General features: G+C 44.7%; 1 protein-coding gene and 2 pseudogenes across 7 annotated transcripts in view; 1 reads left to right on the forward strand and 2 right to left on the reverse strand.

The window, feature by feature from the left end:
• The window catches only part of LOC149744345 (interleukin-1 receptor accessory protein-like 1), a 418156-nt gene that overhangs the window by 250059 nt on the left and 144137 nt on the right, over nucleotides 1–23960 (forward strand). The window lies entirely within an intron of this gene.
• Nucleotides 5789–10103, reverse strand: LOC149744348 (ferritin heavy chain pseudogene; annotated as a pseudogene).
• On the reverse strand, nucleotides 11493–22791 carry LOC149744349 (lanC-like protein 3; annotated as a pseudogene). Its single transcript, XR_016391439.1, has 2 exons — nucleotides 21636–22791; nucleotides 11493–11613 (listed from the first exon to the last, which is right to left on the reverse strand). The product of XR_016391439.1 is annotated as a lanC-like protein 3 (transcript).

The following is a 23960-nucleotide window of genomic DNA, read 5'->3' on the forward strand; positions in this document are numbered from 1 at the left end:
TGCAACTTCATGTGATTAAAATGATTGCTGCCACATTATCTAACCATAAAGAAGATGGGAAAGTAAATCAGCTCTTTTCGAGTACTAGGTGCATAGAGAGGTATACAATATAGAGCATTCTGTTCAATGTTCAGGAGGCAAATATCATTATTCCTGATTTACGGATGTGAAAACTGAAGCTCAGAGAAGTTGAGTAACCTGTCTATATTTATACAGCTAGTTCAGAGTGTAGCTGAGATTCGAACTCATGTCTTCTTTATTCCAGTTCCATGTGTCCTTTTCACTACTTGAGGTAAACTGCTACTGTCTCATGATGCCAGAATGGTAGGGAAGACCCCCTGTACTTGGAGCTGTTCAACGGTTAATCCGATTCCTGGCGGTGAACACATACAACTGAGTGTGAAAGGATAGGTTAGTAAGGGAACAGAGAACAGGCAAAGGCTGAATAGCTCACATTCAGAGGCATGTTGTATTCAGCTAATGCATAAACACTGCACATTGGACCTGCAGGTACGTAAAACTCAATGATTACAACCTCCCGTCTTCAAAAAAGGGAAGGTCAGTGTAGAGGAAGTATATCATATGTGGAATGAATCTGTAAGTCATTTTAGTGTCACGTCATTCCCGTTACTGTCTTACTAGGGGATGGCAGCAGTGTTTTTTACTCAGTGTGTGCATGTGTGCAATTGTTTTCGCTGGGAAATAAATCAGCGATGCTATAGTCTTACGACCCTAAGAGAATTGTGTAGGTTTTTAATGCATCTATCATGCATCCTACAGATAACTTTGCCCAGGACAATTCAGCCATCAGTTTCATTCTTGCTGTTAACATGTACGACATCCATAATGTTATAGTGTGGATCAGATTTCGTATTTCAGCTCTTCCATTTTTTTTAAGTGTCCATGATCAATTACTTCATGTCTCTGAATCTGAATTCCTTCTATCAAATAGGGCTAAGACTACCTTATAGATGTATAATAAAGAGGAAATGAGGAAAAATAGATGTACGTATTCCCTTATATTCTGTTCAAATGTTACAGGGAGATGAATGAAAGCCAGTTCCATTGCTGTTCATGACAACACTCTTGTAGTAGCTTAAGTTCCACTAGCTCTGCCCTGCTCATGGAAGCTATTATGTGTGTATGTGTGTGTTTTGTTTCCACATTGAGACTGCTTTGCTCTTGAGGACAGGGCCAGTGTCTAATAACATTTTTGTATCTCTAGGGCCTTTCATAAGTATTTAATACATGGCGGTTGCTCATAATGATTGCAAAGTTTGTGCCTACAACAACAATATTCAGATCGCCTTTCTTTTTTGTCCACATTCCATTCCATAAACCACCAAAGCTGATGCAGAGATGGAGCTTCTTTAGGCCTGCTCATTCATTCATTCATTCGTTTATTTATTTATGTATTTATTTACTTCCATAGCTCTTTGCAGTGACTATCCTAGAAAAGTTATAGAGTTATATTTTGAAGATATATTATTTTGAAGATAATTATTAAAATTTTAAACTATTTTTCCTAGGTATTTTGTCTGCAATTAATGAAAGCTATAGGTGGGAGTGACTTTCATTATGTCATGTGGTTTGACTAATAGCCTTTTACTGCAAGAGTAGTTTATTGAAGACATTTTTTTCCAAAGATGGAAATTCCTATTTAAGTAGCTAAAATTAAAGATTCTTAGTAAACACGGTATTTTAAAACTAGCTAACTAACAATTATGAAGTAGTAATTATGTGTCAGATTGTATACTAAGTCCTCTGTGCACACTAAATTATTTAATCCTCATAATACCTCTGTGAGGTAGAATATTGCTGTGATCCACATTTTACAGATAAAGAAACTAAGGCACAGAGAGGTTAAGTAACTTGCCCAAGCTCACACAGCTAACGTGGGCAGAGATTCACACATAGGTGATCCAATTCCAGAATCTGCTCCTAGTTTCAAAATTATGCTGCCTCTTACTGCACCTTGGTACTAGGTTTTTAAATGAAATGAACTCTGGCTGTCATTATCATTGATGCTGAAATATTATGCATTTATTCCAGTTCTTGGTCTCATTCATAGCCCTTAATTAGGATTTTTCCTTTATAATTTGCTTTGCTTCTCTTAGCTGGGAGTCCAAAACTTTTGTTTTGTTTTGTTTTTACCAACTTTGCATCAGAATCCATTGCAGGGATGTGGAATGTTCTCATCAGAAGAAAAAACTGTGAATATGTGTGGTGACAGATGTTAACTGGGCTTAACTGCGGTGATCACCTTGCAGTATATACAAATATCTAGTTATTATCTTGTACACCTGAAACTAATATAATGTTATGCTAATGATACCTCAATAAAAAGTTTATTGCAGTTACCTTTCTTCATGTGCTGCCTAATTAAAATATTCCACGTTGACAGTTCCTATATTTTAAAGATATGTTTATAAATATACTTATATATTTATCCATCCACATTTTCTGATATTTTCTTGCTATTCTGCCTATGTGAAATTGAAGCTCACAGATGTCTGTCTCATGGAAACTTGACATTGACGTGCAGTTAGATATGCAGTCAAAAGAGAGCAATTTTAAATGGTTTTCTTCAAGAGTATCTCTTTGCCTGTCTGCCTGTATAGGAATCTGTCTGCTGTGTTCAGTGTTATTTGACATTTCTATACAATGTGTTAGCCTTTTATAGCCTTGGCTACATACTGTTTTAGAAACGCACTTGTCATATGAATTTAAAAACCAACAGATATGTATTCCTCCCAGACAAAAGATATTTTGAGGATAAATGTAAAGCATTTTCATCATAACGTTTGAGTGAGTCCTTTGGTTTCCAGATACTAAAACATTAAACATGTCTGTTCAACTCCAGTTGCCTTTTATTAATCATTATGATGTTTTCAAAATTATTATTTAAAGGTAGCTAATATCTGATTTTAGGTTCCACATATAAGTGATATCATATGACATTTGTCTTTCTCTGTCTGACTTAACTTCACTTAGCATGATAATCTCTAGGTCCATCCGTGTTGCTGCACTTGGCATTATTTCATTCTTTTTTACGGCTGAGTAATAGTCCGTTGTATATATATATATATATATATACACACCACATCTTCTTGATCCACTCATCTGTCGATGGCCACTTAGGTTGCTTCCATGTCTTGGCTGTTGTAAATAGTGCTGCTATGAACACTGAGGTGCATGTATCTTTGTGAATTATAGTTTTGTACAGATATATGCCCAGGAGTGGGATTGCTGGATCCTGCTTTAGCTCTATTTTTCGTTCTTTAAGAAACCTCCAGACTGTTCTCCACAGTGGCTGCATCAATTTACATTCCCACCAACAGTGTAGGAGTGTTCCCTTTTCTCCACACCCTCTCCAGCCTTTGTTCTTTGTAGATTGCCTGATGATGCCCATTCTAACTGGTGGGAGGTGAGACCTCCTTGTACTTTTGATTTGCATTTCTCTAAGAATTAGTGATGTTGAGCATCTTTTCATGTGCTTCTTGGCCATCTGTATGTCTTCTTTGGAGAAATGTCTTCTGCCCATTTTTTGATAGGGTTGTTTGTTGTTTTTGTTACTGACTTGTATGAGCTGTTCGTATATTTTGAATATTAAGCCCTTGTCAGTCTCATCATTTGCAAATATTTTCTCCAATGGGGTTGACACTTTTATTATCCCTGTTTTACATATGAGGAAACTGAGGCGCAGAGAAGTGAAATAACATGCCCAAATTCCCCCAATTTAGCAAGTGGCTAAACTGGGATTTGAATCCAGTCACGCTGTGGTGAAGGATCCAAGACACTGAACTGCTTCTCCAAAACAGGAGAGTAAGAAGGATCTTCAGTCAATTTATAGTTGTAAACACTCATAAACAGCTGCTCAGCCTGTGCTTCCTCATATCTAGGGGAGAAAAGCTTATATATATATATGTATACATATATATATATATATATATATATGTATGTATTGAGACTGTATCAGAGAGAGCAGGGACCTCAAGCAGACAGAGAAAGAGTGAAAAAAAGTTTGACTAAATAGAGTAAAGGGGGAAATACCATTCAACACCATTTCCTGGAAACTAAACTCAAAGGACCATAATCCTCATTTTTAAGAAAGTATTGAAGCACAGTTATAGGGAAATGTAGAAACAAATTACTCCTTAGCTAAACTTGTTCACATTTCAGTAAATGTTAAAAGCATTCTAGTTAACTCTAAAATTACTCAAGCTACTCATGTGTCTTTGAATATAGGATACGAAGTCTGAAAATTTCTAACTCTGACCTTTGTAAACTATACACGACACAGAAGAAATGTTATGTTTTGAGTATTTTTTCTCAGACCTAGACAACCTTAGGGTTTACATGGGAACAGATTTCATCTGCTCAAATAGAGAATGGACTGAGAGAGGGGAAGAGTTGTAAAAGGGGAACGGAAAAACAAAACAAAAACCAAACATAGAAAAGCAGGTCTGTCATTTCCTTGGGAAATCCTTTTACTGGGAAATAATTGTCTTTCTACCTACAGTCAAGAAGACAAGGTAATAGGCTAACGCCTCTCCACATCTAGAAAGGAGAAACCAGAGACCACACTGAGATTAAGAACAGGCTGATTTTGAGATAAACTCTGAGCAGACACAGGTGGACACAGTCTGGAATGAGGCAATGGTCCAAGTGGGACCAGCAGCTCTCTAGGTGTTCCAGTGTCTCATCCCATCCTCTGAGTGTTGGCTGCTCTGGGTTTGGGGCCGCCTGTGCCATCATCTCTCTACTTCCTTTCTGGTGAGCTTATCTACTCCATGACCTCAACCCATCTATGTATATATAGGCTAATATGTCCCATATGTATTTTTCCAAACCTGACATCCCCCCCTGAGCTCCAGATTCATTTTTCTGGCCACCTGCATGACAGTTCCACTTGGGTATCTAATAGGCACCTCAGATTATACATGACATGCCTTCCCAGCTCCTCGAGTCCCCCTGCAAATACCCCCAGCTTAATAAATAGCACGACCATCAGCCAGGGTGTTCAGATCCAAACTTGAACCTAGAGTATTTTTGTCCTTTCCCATTCCTCACCTCTGGTCCATAAAGCAGATCCTGTAGACTCATCCAGTTCATCTGCAATTTGTCTGCATCTCTTCATTTCCTCTACCAACACGCAGTTCAAGCCACCATTGTCTCTCTGGGCCTGCTACAATGATCTCTTAAGTGGCCTTTCAGCTTCAGCTCTCCTCATCCTCTACATTCTTCAAAGCAGCCAGAGTCAGAGTAACTTGGCTTAACATTCAGAGAGCTTTATTCTACTTGATGTTCAGTATCACAAATTGACCTTCAGCCTGGACCTTATATTTTTCAGTCCTTCTTTTGAGGTAATTTGGGGTTTGGGGTACCATGTTACCTTAATGGAAGAAAGAGTACAGTAAAAAAAACCCTACATTTTCATGTGTTGTAAGGGCAATATGCATGTCCAGCATGGTGACTAGGGAGTCACCCCTGTGTTTGTGTGCAGGCCAGCCTGAGGCTCAGTTACCATTATCACTGTTGCTCAGGGTGAGCTTGTCAAAGAGGGCCCCTGCCAAGCTGGCTTCTGGGGTCTCCATCTTGCTTCCCAGAATCAACAGACACTAACATTTACATATATTAGTAAACTCAAAGCTTTCAGGTAAAGTTTTAAGGACCCTTTATTTTAATCCCTGTCCCACCCCATTCCCTTCATTCTTCCTCCAGAAGCCACACTACTGTGATTTTTACACCGTGTTTTTATACTCCTGCTATTCGCAGGCACCCGCATTCAGCAGCGCCTCACCTCACCACCCCCCATATACCCACATTGTTTATAAGGGGAAGATGGATTTTGCACTTTGCAGGGCCCCATGGAATGCCTTCTCCCTCCCTCTGTGGAGATCCTGAGCGGCATGTGGGTGGGGCATGGGTGGGTGGAGAGCCTCCTGGATACCTGTTTTAAAAAGTGAGCGATTTGCACACAGGAACCAAGGAGAGACCTTTATTTCTTTAGGAACCAAATAACTTTATTGGAAGAAGTGGCAAAACTGGAAGAAAAAAACTTAAGTGAACTTCTTCTGCCAGGGCACTATTGCCGTCTGCATGGCAGGCACGGTGACCAGCGCTCTGGTCACCCCGTGGCTCTGGGGAAGTCCAGTCCACGCTCAGTTCTTGTCGCTGTCGCCCAGGGTGAGCTTGTCAAAGAGGGACCCTGCCAGGTCGACGTCCAGGGCCCCCATCATGCTCAGGGTGGTGACATGACCCTCCAGCTCGCTGATGAACGCCACCTGCTGGCTGAGGTAGTGAGTTGCCAGGAAGCGGTGGAGGTGGGGGTCGCTCTTGTCGATGGCCAGCTGGTGCAGGCGGCGCAGGCTGCGGTTCAGGAACTTCTCCAGGAACAAGGTGCACTTCATGGCCTTGAGGCTGCTCTTCCACTCGACACTGACTGGTCTCCTGATGTCTTGGAAGTGGATGCGGCTCCCGCGCTGGTTCTGCAGGCGCATCAGGCCCCGGGCCCAACCGCTGTGCTCGAGGGAGCGGCGCACGAAGAACCAGCTGAAGTGTTTCAAGGTCACGTTGTCGCGGTCGAGGTAAATGGCCGCGTTCAGGCACACTAAGGAGGCGTGGAACTCCAGGGTGAAATGGTTGTTGATGGCGGCCTCGCAGTCGGGGTGGTAGCTCTGGCGATCCTGCGAGGGCGGCGCGGGCAGCGTGGCGGAAGGCAAGGGCATCGTGGCGGGCGTGAAGGCCAAGGTGAAGGTGAAGCCGCGGGGCCTGCGGTAGCTGCCTCGGAGCGAAGAGGTAGGCCGCTCTGGGGTGGGCCGGAAATGGCGTTCGTTGTGGGACTCAGGCGGTGGGCTCGCGGTCCTGTTACCGGGAGAGGTCGCGTGGCGTTGGCGGGGCAGGAACGCTGCACCCACGTTCCATCACAGCCTGGGTGAGGCAGGGTGACTTTGACCTGTGCACCTGGTATCTATTACGTTTTTCACTTTGCAAAAAGTTTCCAAGGGCTTTCTCTTGTTCTCCAATTGCGCCCTCTTATAGCACCCTGTTCTCATTTTATAAACCCACTGTCTTCCTTAAAATTCTGAGAATATGAATTTGTAAGTTTTGGTAATGTTCTCTTCCGTTTCCTGTATTATAGTTGTCTTTTTCTCCAGAAATAGTTCTGTTTGTTCATCATGATCTTCTCTTTCACTTTCCTCCAACATCTGGCAAACATTTGTCCATTCGTATTTGGGAGTAAAGGAGCCATGTGATCAGCCAAGGTAACTGGCATGGATCTGATCTACAGTTGGGAGGGCCATTTCACTAACAGCCTTCTCCTCTGAATGGAGGGGCTCAGTGTATCAGTTAGGGAGTCTTTTCTATTTGGGGTACATGGTGTGGAAGCTTGTAGGTAAGATAGGGACCATCCCAAGTGCCCAAAGCTTGGCATTTTCTGACATTAGAAGACTTTCGTGTATCTCTTCTGTAATAGATTGTGTCGTTCTCTTTTGTTTCTTCCTCTTCTGCTGAGCGGGTCTGCGGTTATCTCAAACCTGCTCTCATATGGGTTCCCTTCCTGAGCCTTTGAATGACACAAGGAGAGTATCACCCCATCGCCTGCACCACCACTGTGCACTGGATCTTGGTAAGAACAAAACATAAAAATGCACTGTCTTAGGCCAGCAAGACTTGGGATATTTGTGACAGCAGTTAGCCTACCCTGACTAGTTGCCCAAAGGAAGTTCTGGCTGACTACGGGTTATAAGCCATTGTAAGCTTATAGCATTTCCTCTTGGTGGAAATGCAGATGCAAAAGTTAAAAAGTCTAGATAGAGCCGAATCATCATGCTCTTCTTTCTTTTGCTAAATTCATCAATAATATGTATCAGTCCTGCTCCCTTTTTCCCTCATGGAGAGTGGAATGAAAAATCCCTCAAAGGCCCATGAAGCACAAGGAGTAAGTTTTTCCGTTTCCCTCAGTGCTGGGGAACAAACCCAGGCTGGTCCTCAGGTGGCCGGCCTTAAGCCGACAACAGGAGGCGTAAGGGGTGGGACTGGGACTGGCTGACCCCTGAACCAGTCAGCTGTGGTGAGGGAGATGTGGGTCACGTAGGAACGGGGGGCGCCCCCGGAACCACATAACCGGGGGATGCGTTTGTGTGGGGCAGCTCCCCCGAAGAGGAGGATACTGGTCCAGAGCTGGCAGCAGAGCTAGGGAGATGGTCCAGGAATTGTACCAGTTAGCCTTCCCGATTGGAGTGTGAGGGCTGTAGGCTGGAGGGAGTCCCAGACCTGTGTGTGTCCTCTCCACCACAGAGCACGCCGGGCGCTGAGCACCTCATTCCCTGAGCAGTTCTTCGCCTTTGGAAAAGAGTAGGGAGAGAGAAAGGAGCAACAACAGTGGGCTCAGAAAGGCCTGGAACAACCAGTTTGAGACATCTGTGGGGGTGGAAAATGGTTTCAGCTCCCAGACGCAGCCTCGGGAGGCCCTGGGGCAGGGTTGCCTGGCAGCGCTCTCCACGAAGGCCAGGGTTCGGGAGCCTGGCCGCAGTGAGCACCGCCTAACCAAGGGGACCAGGGCGCCATTCCCAGTGAAAGATTTGATGAGTCCTCACCAGACCCGGTGATTCCCTGCCTTCTCACTAATCCTCGCGATTCTGTGAGGGAGGATTGTTTTTATCGTCTCCCACACGAGGAAACTGAAGTCTGCGATATAAACTTCTTGAGCAAGATGATGTGGAACCTGGAGTAAAGTCAGATTTGACTGAGGTCACCAGGGGTGTAGCTGAGAGTATAAAATGGGGTATACACAGCACACTGTCATGTGGTTTCTTGAGGCCTCTCCCAGGTTTCCATAATGAGAGAACAAAGAGGTGCAGACAAACAGCTGTTCTGCTTCTGTAGCAGCTCAGTTACCCGCCTGCCCCCCTTCTCGGCACAGGCCTAACCTTCAGCAAGGCAGGTTTCCCGTACGCAGCCATACAGGACAGTCTCTTCTTGCTCAGCTTCTACTAGGAAAGAAGTTTAAGTAAATTTTTGAAAATTTGTGAAGGACCACAGTTTGAGATGGAACACAACTTTTCCTCAGCAGGCCGCCAAGCCCCTGACCAGGGCCGGGACGAGGGCGTTGAAGTTGGGCATCACTCCTGTCATGTGCCTCCTGGCCAGCCCCTCCAGCTGGGTTGTTCTTGATTTACATTCTGCTGGTCTAATTGATAGGTGACATTTCCTCTGGAGTTTGTGATCTCTCATCCTCTTTCAATGGGGGTAATCAATATTTCATCCTAGGGTTAGAACAGAGACTTGGCCTGCCTTTCCACGTAGACTAAAATCAGTTTTCTAGAGAATTATTTAGCACCTCCCTCCCAAACTCCTGTCCCTTGGTCGATTCTCCAAATAACCATTGACACGTGTGTATGCTTCTTCCCAACCAGACTGTACTTGGTGAGGTCTTGTGAAGATCACCACCCGTCTCCCTCTCTCCACAGTTTGATGCACGTAAATCCCCCCAAATTGCTTACTGGTTCTGTGTACCTGTTTGGCGTAACTAAACCACACTTCTCAAATGTGGACGGTAAATCTTCACACCTGAGTTTTTAATCTGGGGGGAGGGATGGGGCTGACATGTCCGAAAACCACCCGTGTTCTGCACTTAGTGGCCAGCAATGGACTCAGACCCATTTCTTGGAGAAAGGAGCGCAAAGAGCGATGCGGATCATCCCTGGTCCTCAGTGCTTTCCTGACGGTTACTTTATGATTGAGCACGTGTTGTTCAAAAATCCAGTACCTCAGTTGTAGTTCTTCATGCAGAGGGAGTTCAAATGATTCGTCTGTCACGTGTGGCCAGAGACTGTGACTCTCTTGTGGAGAGTTGTAGTCTAGGTGTGGTCCTGTGATTACTGACTGCGTATCAAAGGATCTATTTGACCCAAGGAGAGGTGAGGAAGAACCCCTCCAGGAGGAAGGTAAACAACAGAAGTCTTGGGGGTGGGCTCAGCCTCTCAGTAGTGATGCTATCGTCCAGAAATGCGTGGGGCACTCACCTGGGCCATTCTGCTTGAGGCAGCCCTCACAGACATTTCCCCTTTGGGAGCCGGTATTGTGATTGGACCCGCCCTTCCCCACCCCCACCCCCCACCCCCCGCCACCTTGCGGTTCTTACTATGATTGCAAGACACACTTCAGTAACAGCCATCAGAGAACTTTGAAGAAAAAACATGGTTTATTACTCACAGGTCCTGGAGGATACATGGCATGCGTGGAGCCACACAGCGAGGTCATGGGTAGAAAGAGAGTACGTGTGCAGGCCTGGGCTTCTTTTATTGGGGTCTAGCACGGGATGCCTAGGGTTTCACAGTTCAGTCTTTGTTGGTGAATTTAAAACATAAGCGGGAATTAAAATGCCAGAAGGGAAAAACAGGTGGTCAGATGGTGAGTTATCTAAGTGGACCAGAGATCTCCGAAACAAAGGAAGCTTCTGGGGCAGGTCCGCCTGACTCTTCCTCTAGTCCTGTAGCCGGCAGTGTGTTTATTCAAGATAGCTGTCTTTGATGTGGGTGCCTAGGCAATCCGAAGCTTAAGGTCAGGCACTTGCATTACAATAAAAAAAATTAAAAAGAATACTAACTCAGCTGCCTACAGTAGAATCCCCCCTGTGATGCTGAAGCATCTGAGTTAGTGGTGAGGACGTTAACAACCTTCAGTCGTTTGTAGGCGGGGAGCCGTCTGGTTGGAGCGCACATTGTGGCCTGCTTCCGTGGGGAAATATGATACAGTGCTGTCCTGCTGTCGGCGGGGGACAAACTCACAGTCTGGCGAGCCTCTTGGTATAGGGTAGGGTCAGCCAGCAAGGACCTAGCAAGTTCTGCAAAATCATATCATAGTAGGTCATCCCCCGATGCCATCGGGGCAATGCGTTTACTCCACTGTTTCTGGGAAGTCTTAGCCTCCATGGCAGCGTTCCGCAATATAAACTTTACCTTTTTGAGCTTAACTTTCTACATACGTAGTAATGTATATCTTCGAAGGTTAACTGAATCACAGGGAGATTGTCATTGACGGCTGTTTTCCCTAAGCAAGTGGGCAGCTGCCCATCCAAAACATCTAATAAGTACAGAGGCACATTGTACATCAAACTGAAATAGGGCAGCCTAGTGTAGTGGCTAAAAGGATGGATTCTGGAGCCTGATGCCTCGGATTCAAATCCAAGCTTTATCATATAACAGATGTGTGGCTTCAGGCAACTTATTTCATCTCGTGGCTCCAGTCTTCTCATTTATAAAGTGGGAATAATGATAGTACGTACCTCAAAAGCTTGGTGTGAGGATTAAATGAATTAATACAGCTATAACACTTAGCACAGTGCCTGGCACATACTAGGTGTTCAAGAAGGGCTATCTCCTCTTATTATTGATACAAGTGTTGTTAACACTACTACTAATAAATAAATAAGTAAAGATGATAGAGGTAGAGATTGAGATAAAGGATGATACCTTGGTCTCTAGCTTCAGCAACTGGTTCTGTAGTGGTACCATTTATTGAGATGGAGAAAACCGCGAGAGGAGTAGACTTGGGCATACGTTTGGGGAATGGCAAAGTTTAGTTTTTGATGTAAATGCGAGGTGCCTGTGGAATAGGAATATAAAAGTTTCAAATTAGGCAGTTTTTCTACAAGTCTGGGGTTCACACAATTATGGACCAGGGATATACTTTTGAGAGTAGTCAATATACTGTATTTTTAAGATTATGACACTGGATGACATAACCAAGAGAGAGAATTTAGAAAGAGAAGGAATGAGGGTGTCCAGGATCAGTCTCTGGGGGTATGGATAATGAAGAACCAGTAAAGGAGATGAAGAGGTATGGCAAAAATAAAAGAAGGAAACCTACCTTTTAAGGAGGTTTCAAGAAGGAGGGCATTGTCAACTGCATAAAATGAGGGCAGAAATATCCATTGAATTTGACCCTTTTGAGAAGTTTGGTTATGAAGAAGCATAGACTAATGAGGATGATAGCTGGATGTGTCATCAAGGAAGGGTCTCTTTTTTAAAATATCGAAAATTGTAGCACATGTTCATATGTCAGCAGAGGTGATCTGTTAGAGAAGGAGAGATCAAGGAAGAGAAAACAGGAGGAGATAGAATCCAGAGCATAAATGGAGGGGTTGGCCTTTGACAGCAGCAAGAACACTGCCTTTATTTCTGTGAGATAAAGCGCATAGCACGATGCTTGACATATAGTAACTGCTCAGTAATTAGTAGCTGTTATGCTTGTTGTTTTTGTTGTCAGCTCAAGAGCCATGCTGACTTGGACACAGAAAAGGCAGTGTGAGTATGCTCAAGAGCCATGCTGACTTGGACACGGAAAAGGCAGTGTGAGTATGCTCAGAGCCCAAGCCTTAGTGGAAGGAAAGCCTGGGTAAGGAGTTGGCATTTAGGGTGTGCTATTCTAAACAAAGACCCAAGAAATGTGAATTGTGAGATATAAATGCATTTGGCTAGGTTGCCCCACCTAACGTAGCCATATTTTTCATATCAGGGGAGGGTACGAGGCATCTCTGATTATGACATGGACAAAAGACAAGGTACTTTTATTTTATCAAGTATACTTCAAAGACGTGGCTCTGAGAAATGGGCAGATTGAGCTCCATTGAGATTCACGGATCAGCATCTCTCATAGTGCGTGTTGTCCCTGTAACACATGTAATTAAGGGGAAAGTGTTCCCATCCATTATATGTACCTCAGCAAAATGTGCTTCCGTATGATGACATTAAGCAGTAAGTGCTTTGTGATTTATGCTGTTTCTATGATGTCATTGTCTGTGCTCTCAATACAATGAGCTGAAGGCGTTTTAGCTATTATTCCTTTAGAGACAAGTACCTTCTGTTAAGGGCCGATTTTTCCCAGCATCCTGAAATGCCTTTTGCCTAATCATCTCTGAGCATAAATGCAAGCTTTGTGATTTTTCAAAAATGCTTCAGAATTTCCTATAAATGTGCGCTTTTTAATTCTTTCCTCAAGTGGTCTTTGTGCATCCAATAGAAGTCTAGATGTTTGATTGTTTTTCTTCACCCTATGTTTTTTAGATTTAAAAAAAGAGTTTGATTGGTATTAGATATGAAAGATAGAATACGCTTTAAAACTTTCAAACTGTTCTCTGAGATCAGTATTAGAGAGAGAGGCTCTTTCAACAACTATATGTCGTCCTGGTTAAAGTGTGTAAGAAGCTACCTGGCCAGGAAATGGGCTGCATTGGTTTTGAACCTGCCTTGTTATTGGTACCATCTGTCTGTTCTCCTAAATAGTGAGCCTGGCCCTTTGGTTTCTGTGAATTTCCAGATTCCTGCATATTTGCCTTAGCCTCTAGGATTTAGGCCTTTCTAGTTCCCATATCTTTGCTTGGTCTGGCCTGTCATGCTTTGTCCTGTGTGTTTTCAGACATGTGTGTGCTTGCCTGGTTTAATTCACTAACTTTTCTCAAATGCTCAATCAGGTGTGCCTTCTGACTTTTGATCCCGGGACTGATCTCTGTCCTGGAGTACCAGCTTTTTACCCTGGCCTCCATGTTATACTGTAACTCCCAGCACCGGCACTGAGAGCTGAATAAATCAGTGATCTGACCCAGTACAGCATTTCTGATTTTCATAGCAGTAGTCGTAGTATGTAAAGGATGCTATGCTTGACGTTTGAATCTCTGGGGTTAAACTCTGGCACTGCCAGAAACTCACTAAATGTCTATGAGCAAATAGCTTAGCTTCTCTGAATTCAGTCTCTTCTTTTGTAAAATAGGAATAATTTTTGCTTCATTCACTTTTGTGAGGATAAAATGAGAAATAAGATATCACATGTTGAAAAAAAACCCGAACATGATAACTAGCACGTGTCTGTTAAATCTGATATTTTCATACACAATTCTGTGTCATTAATTAGTTTCTTTTTATAGGCAAGTACTTTGTTTTCAGAGCAAATACTAGCCCATAAGTAAAAAGTATCAGTGACAAAAGTTTCCTGCTTAAAAGTCAGAAAGACATTACCACACAAGTTCATTTTAACAATGATCCCAAGTTTCCCAATTAATTTATCTTCAATTCTTATGTATTCTGATCACCAATTGCATTATGTCCCTTCTGAAAACAATTAAGAGGACAACTTGTAGATTTCTTGCAGAGAAACGGACTATTCAGAACTGAACAAAAACATGACAGTGATCATAAGAACAAATATTTGTGTATTCGGTGGTGAAGCTTTTTGTTATCCAAGAAATAATTTGAACTTTTGTCCATTTATAAGATGTGATTTGCTTCTTACGTTCAATGTGCCATTCATTAAAACAGCAACATAACATGGCAGTTTAATCTGTATATTTTTGGTGAAGTCATGCTCTTGAAATGCAACTTCATGTGATTAAAATGATTGCTGCCACATTATCTAACCATAAAGAAGATGGGAAAGTAAATCAGCTCTTTTCGAGTACTAGGTGCATAGAGAGGTATACAATATAGAGCATTCTGTTCAATGTTCAGGAGGCAAATATCATTATTCCTGATTTACGGATGTGAAAACTGAAGCTCAGAGAAGTTGAGTAACCTGTCTATGTTTATACAGCTAGTTCAGAGTGTAGCTGAGATTCGAACTCATGTCTTCTTTATTCCAGTTCCATGTGTCCTTTTCACTACTTGAGGTAAACTGCTACTGTCTCATGATGCCAGAATGGTAGGGAAGACCCCCTGTACTTGGAGCTGTTCAACGGTTAATCCGATTCCTGGCGGTGAACACATACAACTGAGTGTGAAAGGATAGGTTAGTAAGGGAACAGAGAACAGGCAAAGGCTGAATAGCTCACATTCAGAGGCATGTTGTATTCAGCTAATGCATAAACACTGCACATTGGACCTGCAGGTACGTAAAACTCAATGATTACAACCTCCCGTCTTCAAAGAAGGGAAGGTCAGTGTAGAGGAAGTATATCATATGTGGAATGAATCTGTAAGTCATTTTAGTGTCACGTCATTCCCGTTACTGTCTTACTAGGGGATGGCAGCAGTGCTTTTTACTCAGTGTGTGCATGTGTGCAATTGTTTTCGCTGGGAAATAAATCAGCGATGCTATAGTCTTACGACCCTAAGAGAATTGTATAGGTTTTTAATGCATCTATCATGCATCCTACAGATAACTTTGCCCAGGACAATTCAGCCATCAGTTTCATTCTTGTTGTTAACATGTACGACATCCATAATGTTATAGTGTGGATCAGATTTCGTATTTCAGCTCTTCCATTTTTGTTTAAGTGTCCATGATCAATTACTTCATGTCTCTGAATCTGAATTCCTTCTATCAAATAGGGCTAAGACTACCTTATAGATGTATAATAAAGAGGAAATGAGGAAAAATAGATGTACGTATTCCCTTATATTCTGTTCAAATGTTACATGGAGATGAATGAAAGCCAGTTCCATTGCTGTTCATGACAACACTCTTGTAGTAGCTTAAGTTCCACTAGCTCTGCACTGCTCATGGAAGCTATTATGTGTGTATGTCTGTGTTTTGTTTCCACATCGAGACTGCTTTGCTCTTGAGGACAGGGCCAGTGTCTAATAACATTTTTGTATCTCTAGGGCCTTTCATAAGTATTTAATACATGGCGGTTGCTCATAATGATTGCAAAGTTTGTGCCTACAACAACAATATTCAGATCGCCTTTCTTTTTTGTCCACATTCCATTCCATAAACCACCAAAGCTGATGCAGAGATGGAGCTTCTTTAGGCCTGCTCATTCATTCATTCATCCGTTTATTTATTTATGTATTTATTTATTTCCATAGCTCTTTGCAGTGACTATCCTAGAAAAGTTATAGAGTTATATATTGAAGATATATTATTTTGAAGCGCCAGGGACCAGTTTCGTGGAATGCGATTTCTCCTTGGATGGGGGTGGGGGGGGGAGGGGGAATGGTTCAGGTGGTAATGTGAGCGATGGAGAGCAGCAGATGAAGCTTTGCTCTGTTATCTGCCCGCCGCTCACCCCCTGCTGTGTGGCCCGGGTTACCTGATTTAGATCATTTTCCACTGGACATTCCATTATTTGCAGCTAAAGGCATCCCCGCTTAGACAGCTGCCAACCACCTGCCTTAGCAATGAGCTAAGGACACAACTAACAATCTGGCAAAAGGTGTTTTCCCTTAATCTTGGCAGTAAGATAGATTCTTTGTATTGGGTATAATTTTCTATGTGATGTTCAGAATCACTTTTGATTTTTTGTTAGTAGTGCAAAGGGAAATAACATTGATCTCATTAAGCAGGTACTTTGTGTCAAGCACTACACTAGGCACTTTATCTAGGGTGAGTCATTGCAGCAACTTCCAGAACAGTCCCTTTTGGGAAAAGAAAATCACATATATATTTTCTCCAATCTTATTTAAACAACTTGGCACTTCCTTTCATTATGAATGCAGACCACGAACCACCCAGGAGTACTTGTGACTTTGCCACCTATAGAAATCACAGATATATTCATGTCACGCTGCAGTTGTTGAAGATATCTTGAAATATCATTGACCCTCATGATACAAATGTACAATAATCCTTAGGCCCCGCTGCAAAACCTTATTGAATGTGTTAATCAAGCAGCACGTATGCTACTGCATCACACATTTTATAAACGTTTTGGTAACCGAATGTTAATATAATTAGCTTCCTTTGTAATCCTGTGTATTTTATGCATCTAAAAATGTCCTTGAAAAAGAGGTACTGTAGGTTTCACAAGATTTACAAAGGAGTCCTTGGCACAAAAGGGGTTTAGACCCCCTCTAATCAGCCCCCCTTGTGACCCTTCTTAATACTGGTCAACCCATTATCTACACAGAAAACCAGGGAAATCTTTTTTTGAAAGGTGAATAAGATGAAGACATTCCTGTTTCAACCTGAAACAAGTGCGAACTCCTAACTTGGACTGCCCCAGCCCTGCAGGATCTGCTTTTCCCCTGCTCACAGCTCCTACCTGGTCTCCAGCCCTCTAGCCCTTGCGCACTCTGCTCCAGCTGGGCAGGCCACCTTCCTTTTCTTCGAAATCTCTAAGCAGTTTCCCACCTCGGAGGCTTTGTCCTTGCTGTCCCCTAGGCCTGGAATGCCTGCCCTTAAGGCAGCCACTTCATTCTCATGCTTCAGTGATGAGCTAGGACATCACCTCCGCAGAGAATGCTTCCCCGCTAATGTATGCCAGGCGGCACCCATCCCCTCTCCCGCCCCACCTGCACTTATTTCCTGTTTACCTCCTTCCAAGCCCTTCTGACAATATAACTATATATTGATTTTTGTTCACTGCTCAATCCTGGCATCTAGCAAGGTGCCTGGCACACGTGGAAACCTGACATTCACTGAATGAATGAATGACAGTCTAAGCGAAGGAGGAAGCTATTATTAATCCAGTTTACAAGTGAGGAAATTAAGGCTCCAAAATGTTAAATTATTTGTCCAAGGTCACCAGGGGGCAAAAGTTATTATTTTACCTGTGGTCCCTAGGCCTCCCCCCGTAATCCCTCCACCATACTTTCTAACTTCCTTTTCCCTGCAACATTTCCACCAATCTGGAAAGCAGAATAGACCCAATGCAAGTATTTATGCTGTGATTTCTTAAGACTTTACCGCTCCGTTGCTCAAGGCTATCTGCCCAACAAACCCTCTAAGCTATTTCCCTTGAGTATTTCCAGGAGGGCCAAATTAACCACAAATATATTACCTGGATAGAGTGGTTCGTTCTGTCTGTCTTCCTCTCTCTCTACATACACACACTTTCTTTAATGTATGAATCTTATAAACAAAAATAATAAAATCAAATGTAAGGAAGAAAATTCAGAAAACCGTAAATGAAAGACGAAAAAAAATTAGATAAACCCAGGGCAAAGTCTAGTATGCAAAAATACACGTGATAAGGTATTGTACATAAGCTACCTGGACCACAATTCTGCCATATGCTTCCTAGTAGCCAACATAAAGTGAGAAACACAGTTACACAGTTTATCCTGGAGATTTAAAAAATTCAATCTATTTCCAGGAGGAGCTCAACTCTTCCTGTTTCGAAGCCCTGACAGAAATTCCTCTTGTGGATCCTTATAATGAAAGCATGGTAGGATATAGTGATCAGTATTCTAAACTAAAACCTTATAAATAAATATATCAAGCTTCACAAAACGGTGTCTTAATAGACGTGGCTGGTATAATGCCGAAATCTACGCAGCACTGTATTGCCTTGCTGGTCAAAGTGTGGTCCCTGGACCAGCAGCATCAGCATCACCCGGGAACTTGTCAGAAATGTGGCATCTCAGGCCCAATCCCAGCCCTGCTGAATCAGAATCTGTATTTTATTAACAAGATCTGCAGGTGAGGCCTATAATGTTAAAGTTTAACAAACACTGGTCTAGTGGTTAAGTTTGATTTGAGGTCAAGTTTGTACGAAACTAGTATTCATTTATTCACGCATTCAACCAATATTTACTGATATCTTGGCAGTAGGAAAGGATTTTTTTAAAGTTTTTATTGAAATAGGAAAGGATTTTTTTAAACATTAACACCAAAAGCACCACCATAAAGGAAGATATTGATAAATGGGATGCCATCAAAACTGAGTGATGAAGCAAGCCACAGAGTAGATAATATTTGCACCACCAAAACAAGGCAAGTTGAGTACCCAAATACATACCAGGCACTGTCTTCATGCTTAAGTACAGAAATCAAACAAAAACTCTCTACTCTTATGGAACTTACATTCTAATTAAGAAGACATAAACAGGGACTTCCCTGGTGGTGCAGTGCTTAAAAATCCACCTGCCAATGCAGGGGACACGGATTCGAGCCCTGGTCCTAGAAGATCCTACATGCCACAGAGCAATTAAGCCCGTGCGCCACAACTACTGAGCCTGCACTCTAGAGTCTGCGAGCCACAACTACTGAGTCCACGTGCCACAACTACTGCAGCCTGGGCGCCTAGAGCCTGTGCTCTGCAACAAGAGAAGCCACCGCAGTGAGAAGCCCGCGCACCACAACGAAGACCCAACACAGCCAAAAATAAATACATTTTAAAAATAAAGAATGTTCTGTTATTTTAAAAAAAGACATAAACAAAATAAGTAAAATGCAGTAAGAAAGGGGCATAAGTCAGGGGACAGGTGGCAGTTTCAAATAGGGTGGAGAGGGAAGGCCTCATTGAGGAGCTAACTTGGACAAGGTCAGGGAGCTAACCATAAAAATAGCTAGGGGAAGAGTATTCCAAGCAGAGGGAACAGAGAGTACAAACACTCTGAGACAATAAATACCTGAAACAGCAAGAAGGCTGGTCTGCTTGAAGCCGAGTGAGCAAAAAGTAGAACAGGTAAGCAGGGGCCAGGTCACATGGGGCTTTGTCAGCGATTTTAAGGATCTTAGCTCTAACGGCGAGTGAGATGAGCAGCCACTAGAGAAAAGGTAATAGGGAGCCACTGCAGGATGTTGAGCAGGGTAGTGACATAATGAAAAGTGTTTTAAAGAAACCTAGGGTCTCAGAGATACATGGAACGGCTTGAGTGAGAGAAGCCAGCTCAGAGTACATATATTGCACTAATCCCAGTATAGGGTGATTCATTCATTCAGCTACTTATGAGGTGGCAAAGATGTGCCTAGTAGGGTAGGGCGGAGCTAGACTAGGGTGGTAACCGAGCCAGAGGAAAGTCAATATAAATGACATTGGAGGAAAAGAAACCCAGGACAGAATGACACATTATAGAGAAATGACAGAAGTTCACAATTCAATTTAATCAAGGCTTATGGATCATCTACGGAGGGCAAAGCCATATGCAGGCTAGGACGTGGGGGTGGGGATGGTGCAGAAAACGTGTATTTTCCCCTCAAAGGGCTTCCAGCCTGGCGTGCTTAGCCTCTGCCCTGCGCCTTTCAAGCCTGAACTTTTTGGGTTACCACAGCTGAGGCTGGCACTGAGACTAGCTGATTTGCTCAGGCTGAGAGATGGGTTTTGTTTTGCTTTTTGTTTTACTCTCAGAGCTTGTTCTATGTCCTGGGAGCAGGGGACAGAGCACCTCAACTTGATTAGTATAAAAAGAGAGATCTGGTTTGGCAGCAGGGCAAAAGAGAGGTCTTAATAAATGTCTTTGTGGATCAGCACTGCAGACTGGCCCTGGGCCACCAGTCTTGGGGCAAGGAGTCCTTCTGATCTGTTGCCACCTGCGTAGCCTGATGGGTCTCCCACTCTGCCATTCCATTCCAGAGAAAAGCAAAGAAAGGGAAAGCAGCAAGTTTAAGGAAAACAACTGGGGGGGGGAAGAAAAACCCGCACAATTTGAAAATTGCCTGCCGCCAGACAGCAAGGTCTGAGAAGCAGATGCAAATATAATGCAAATGAGATGTAAATCGCCCTGTGGCCTTCTCAAAGGTTTTATACAACTGGAAGGGCCCTTGGGAAACCACCAGCAGATAACAGTGACTCAGAAGCAGAGTGAACTATTTCAAGACAACTTTGTCACACAGCCCTTTGCTTCCCTGCTAGCACAGTGCAGTCTTTAGTAATCTTTTTTCTCACTTGAATTAACCTGCTATAAATTAAAACAAAAATCAAGCCTGCCTCTGTAGAAGTTATCTAAGTTAATTACACTTTAAAAACACTGTATGCCTTTAATTGTTCTTCAAACGCCGCTCTCGCCCAAACAGAGCCAAGTTAAATGTGTCACTTCCTCCCTAGAACAATATTTGGCTCCAGTGGGTTATGATCAGTTCTAGTTACTATGATCCTTTGGAGGATTTCTTTTTTCCTACTCTATAGGAACTGGCACATTCTCTTCTAATATCCACAGGCTGTATTCAAAGTGAATCCGGAAAAAAAAACAAACACCCCATATGCAGTTGTGAAATCCAATTCACTTCAAGAAGCCACTGGAAAGCTATTCATTAAGAAAACCTGCCCTGTCAAGTATGCTGTCGTCTTGACAATCCTAAAGACGCATTTGAAAATGAAAAAAACAAAAACACATTCGATTACAATGGGGTAAAATTCTGTCTACATTTATTTAAAAGAGGACACCCCATCAGATATGCATTTTATGAGAGCCATAAAATGAACTGAATAGAAAGCAACACAGGAAGCACATCAGACCTATAGCTGGGCAGTTATTCTGTGTTAAAGACCTGGGGGTCGCAGAAGCCACTACCTTCACCTTAATGATGGAAACAATAATAGCATAATCATCCCCCCAAACTTCTATTATTTTCTAGTACTCTAACATTCGAGGGTGCTTCAGCTTTTGACAGGAGGGTCAAAGGAAAGGAAATCTCTTTCATTTGGGATTAAAAAATATCTCACTTGAAAGGGCCTCCAGAAAACTACTGGGCAAAGAGGCTTTTGGGGAGGTGCCACGTCCGCCGTAAAACACGAGCAAAGCGCGAAGGCTCAGAATCCCAACCGAGAGACTGAGCGTGGGTGGGGGGAGAAGAGGGAGAGGGAAAAAAACAGGAGATAAACCCGAAGAGACTCAAGAAACGACAATGTCAGACAAAGAGTTGGAGAACAGCCAGGGACGCTGTTCCCGGAGCCGCGAGTCCGGGGCAGCGAGGCGGGGCAGGGCCGGGCAGGCGGCGAGCGCCGCCTCGCGGCCGGGGCTGCCTCTTACCTCCTGGGCGAGTTTCTGCTTGAGCACGAGCGCGGCGCACAGGTAGCCCGCGCGGCCCACGAACAGCTCGTCGGAGCCGCACTCGAGGAAGGAAACCGGCGCACAGAGACCGGAACTTGCCCAGCGGCTGCACGTAGTCGGACCGGCCCAGGGCGTGGTACACAAGCGTGGCCACGGCGTACACGCCCGCGCCCCCGAGCAGGAAGGCGGCGCGGGTGTCGGCGTCCGGCTCGCCCCACTCCCCGGCGCGGGCGCACGCGTCGATGAGGCGCTTGGCCGAGCGCAGGTAGCGCTCCCGGGCCCCGGCGAAGAGCGGGCTCTGAGAGACGTGGTAGAGCATGTAGGCCACCCCGGCCACGCCGCCGTACAGCCCTCCCTGGCAACTGCTGGCCGCGGCCGCCGCCCCCCGGCCCTCAGCGCCGCCCCCCAGCGGGGGCAGCTCCTGGAGGATGCGCTCGATGGTGGCGGTGACCAAGGGCGCCACCGCCTCCTCGCACTGGCCCGCCAGCAGGCTGCCCTGGTAGTCATCGAAGCGGTTGGCGAAGCAGCGCTTGGTGTCCATGCTGCCGCCCGTGACCCCCAAGGCCGGGCTGGGGTCTGCCGGAGGGCGCGCCCTGCGGTCCCGCGCACCACCTCTCGCTCTTTGAGGCACTCGGATGGCGGTGGATGCGGCCGGAATGGAGCGAGAAGGCTGAGACGGGAGGTGACAAGAGGAGGCGGGCGCGAGGAAGGAGCGCGGAGCGGATTGCCAAGTGGGGCACCGGATGGCCGCGAGGCTCCCGAGTGGCCCCGGCGAGCGCGGGGGATGCGCGTCTCGCGCTCCCCTCACAGAGGCCGCGCCCTTGCCGAACCCGCCCCCTCCTGCGCCGCCGCAGCTCGGCCGCCTCTCCTAGGGGCCGAGGTGATCTTCGGCAGGACCCACGCGGGGGCCGCGCCACTCCTCTCGCTCCGCCCCCGGCTCCTCCCCTCTCGGCGGAAGGCCAGGAACGCGCGGGACACCGATCCGGAACGCTGAGGCTGGGCATACGCACACCTGGCGGCGGAGGTGAAGACCTCGAATCCCTCGTGTACTCCAGGGTGGCCCTCCTCGAGTCAGCAGATCAGCATCACCTGGGAGCATGTTAAAAATGCAGCAGCTCAGACTTCACCTCAGACTTAGTGAATCAAAATCAGCATGTTTAGCAAGATCCCCAGGTGATTCTCATGCACAGTAAAGGTTGAGAAGCCACGCAACTAGTAGAGGCTACTGGGAAAAAACTGAGCGCCCTCCTGAAACTTGTTTTTCGTCTTGGTCAACTTGGCTTTCTCAGTCTGTTTCATCCCAAAGGCTGAGGGATTTGAATGCATCACGCACGTTTCGTGCAGTAAAACGGTGAAATGCCCCATAGGGTAATTTTTTCTCAGCCTTGGCTGTCGTGTTGTTCTTCTTGGACTATCCAGGAGTAAAAGTTCAAAGAACCACACCAGGATAAGGTAAGGGATGGGGGTCTTTCTCCTACTCTAGAGACCGCCCCCGAGCCCCCTTCATGCGTAGTGAGCGCCCCATAAATGTCTTGAGGCCATTAACTGGTGAATATAAGGGTAAACGGTGCTGAGAATTTTAATTAGGCGTTTTGACCCTTTTCTGTGTGTCCTTAGTTACTTCCTTCCCTCCTTTCCTTCCTTCCCATGTTTCTTCCCATCTGCTCTTCCGCCCCCCGCCACCCGCCACAGGCGTATTGAGTGTCTCGTATGGGTCCTGGACCCTGAAAATAGATGGATAAACAAAATAGACATGGTCCTAGACCTCTTGGAGCTTACAGTCCAGTGGGAAAGACAGAAAATGAACAATTAAACAAATGAATTGCCTTTCTTTTGCTCAGCTGTTTTGAAATAATTCTTCCTTTCCCAAAGTGTTGACTAGTGAAGGCCAAAGAGCTCACCTTTCGCAGGGGTATTTGCATTTTGATAGGGACGGTGCAAGACACAAAAGAATGAGTGACTCATGGAAAAGTTTCTGACACTTTGTTGGGAGAGCAGCAACTCCTCTTACTTGAAAGGCCAGTTTTGCTTGGAGGTAATTGTTTTCCTCAAAAGTGTTAATTGTCGCAATGATTTGGAAGCAGAGATTAAATAGGCTGCCCCTCTGTCCTTGCTTGATGTATTCTGGAGAAGTTCAGTTTGCCAAGGTGACCGCCAGGACTGACACATCCATAGAGCGGATGGCATGGCCTCCGTTCTCCTGTAACGTGCCGAAACAGGTTCATTTTTAATTATAATAATAAAAAGCTAAGTCCACTTTTAGGCAGGGAGTGTGATGGGCTAATGGCATCAAAGGAGCACCTG

The sequence above is a fragment of the Delphinapterus leucas genome, chromosome X (assembly GCF_059928025.1).
Source record: "Delphinapterus leucas isolate spDelLeu-1000000601 "Yukka" chromosome X, BTC_Dleu_Yukka2, whole genome shotgun sequence".
Lineage (NCBI taxonomy): Eukaryota > Metazoa > Chordata > Mammalia > Artiodactyla > Monodontidae > Delphinapterus > Delphinapterus leucas.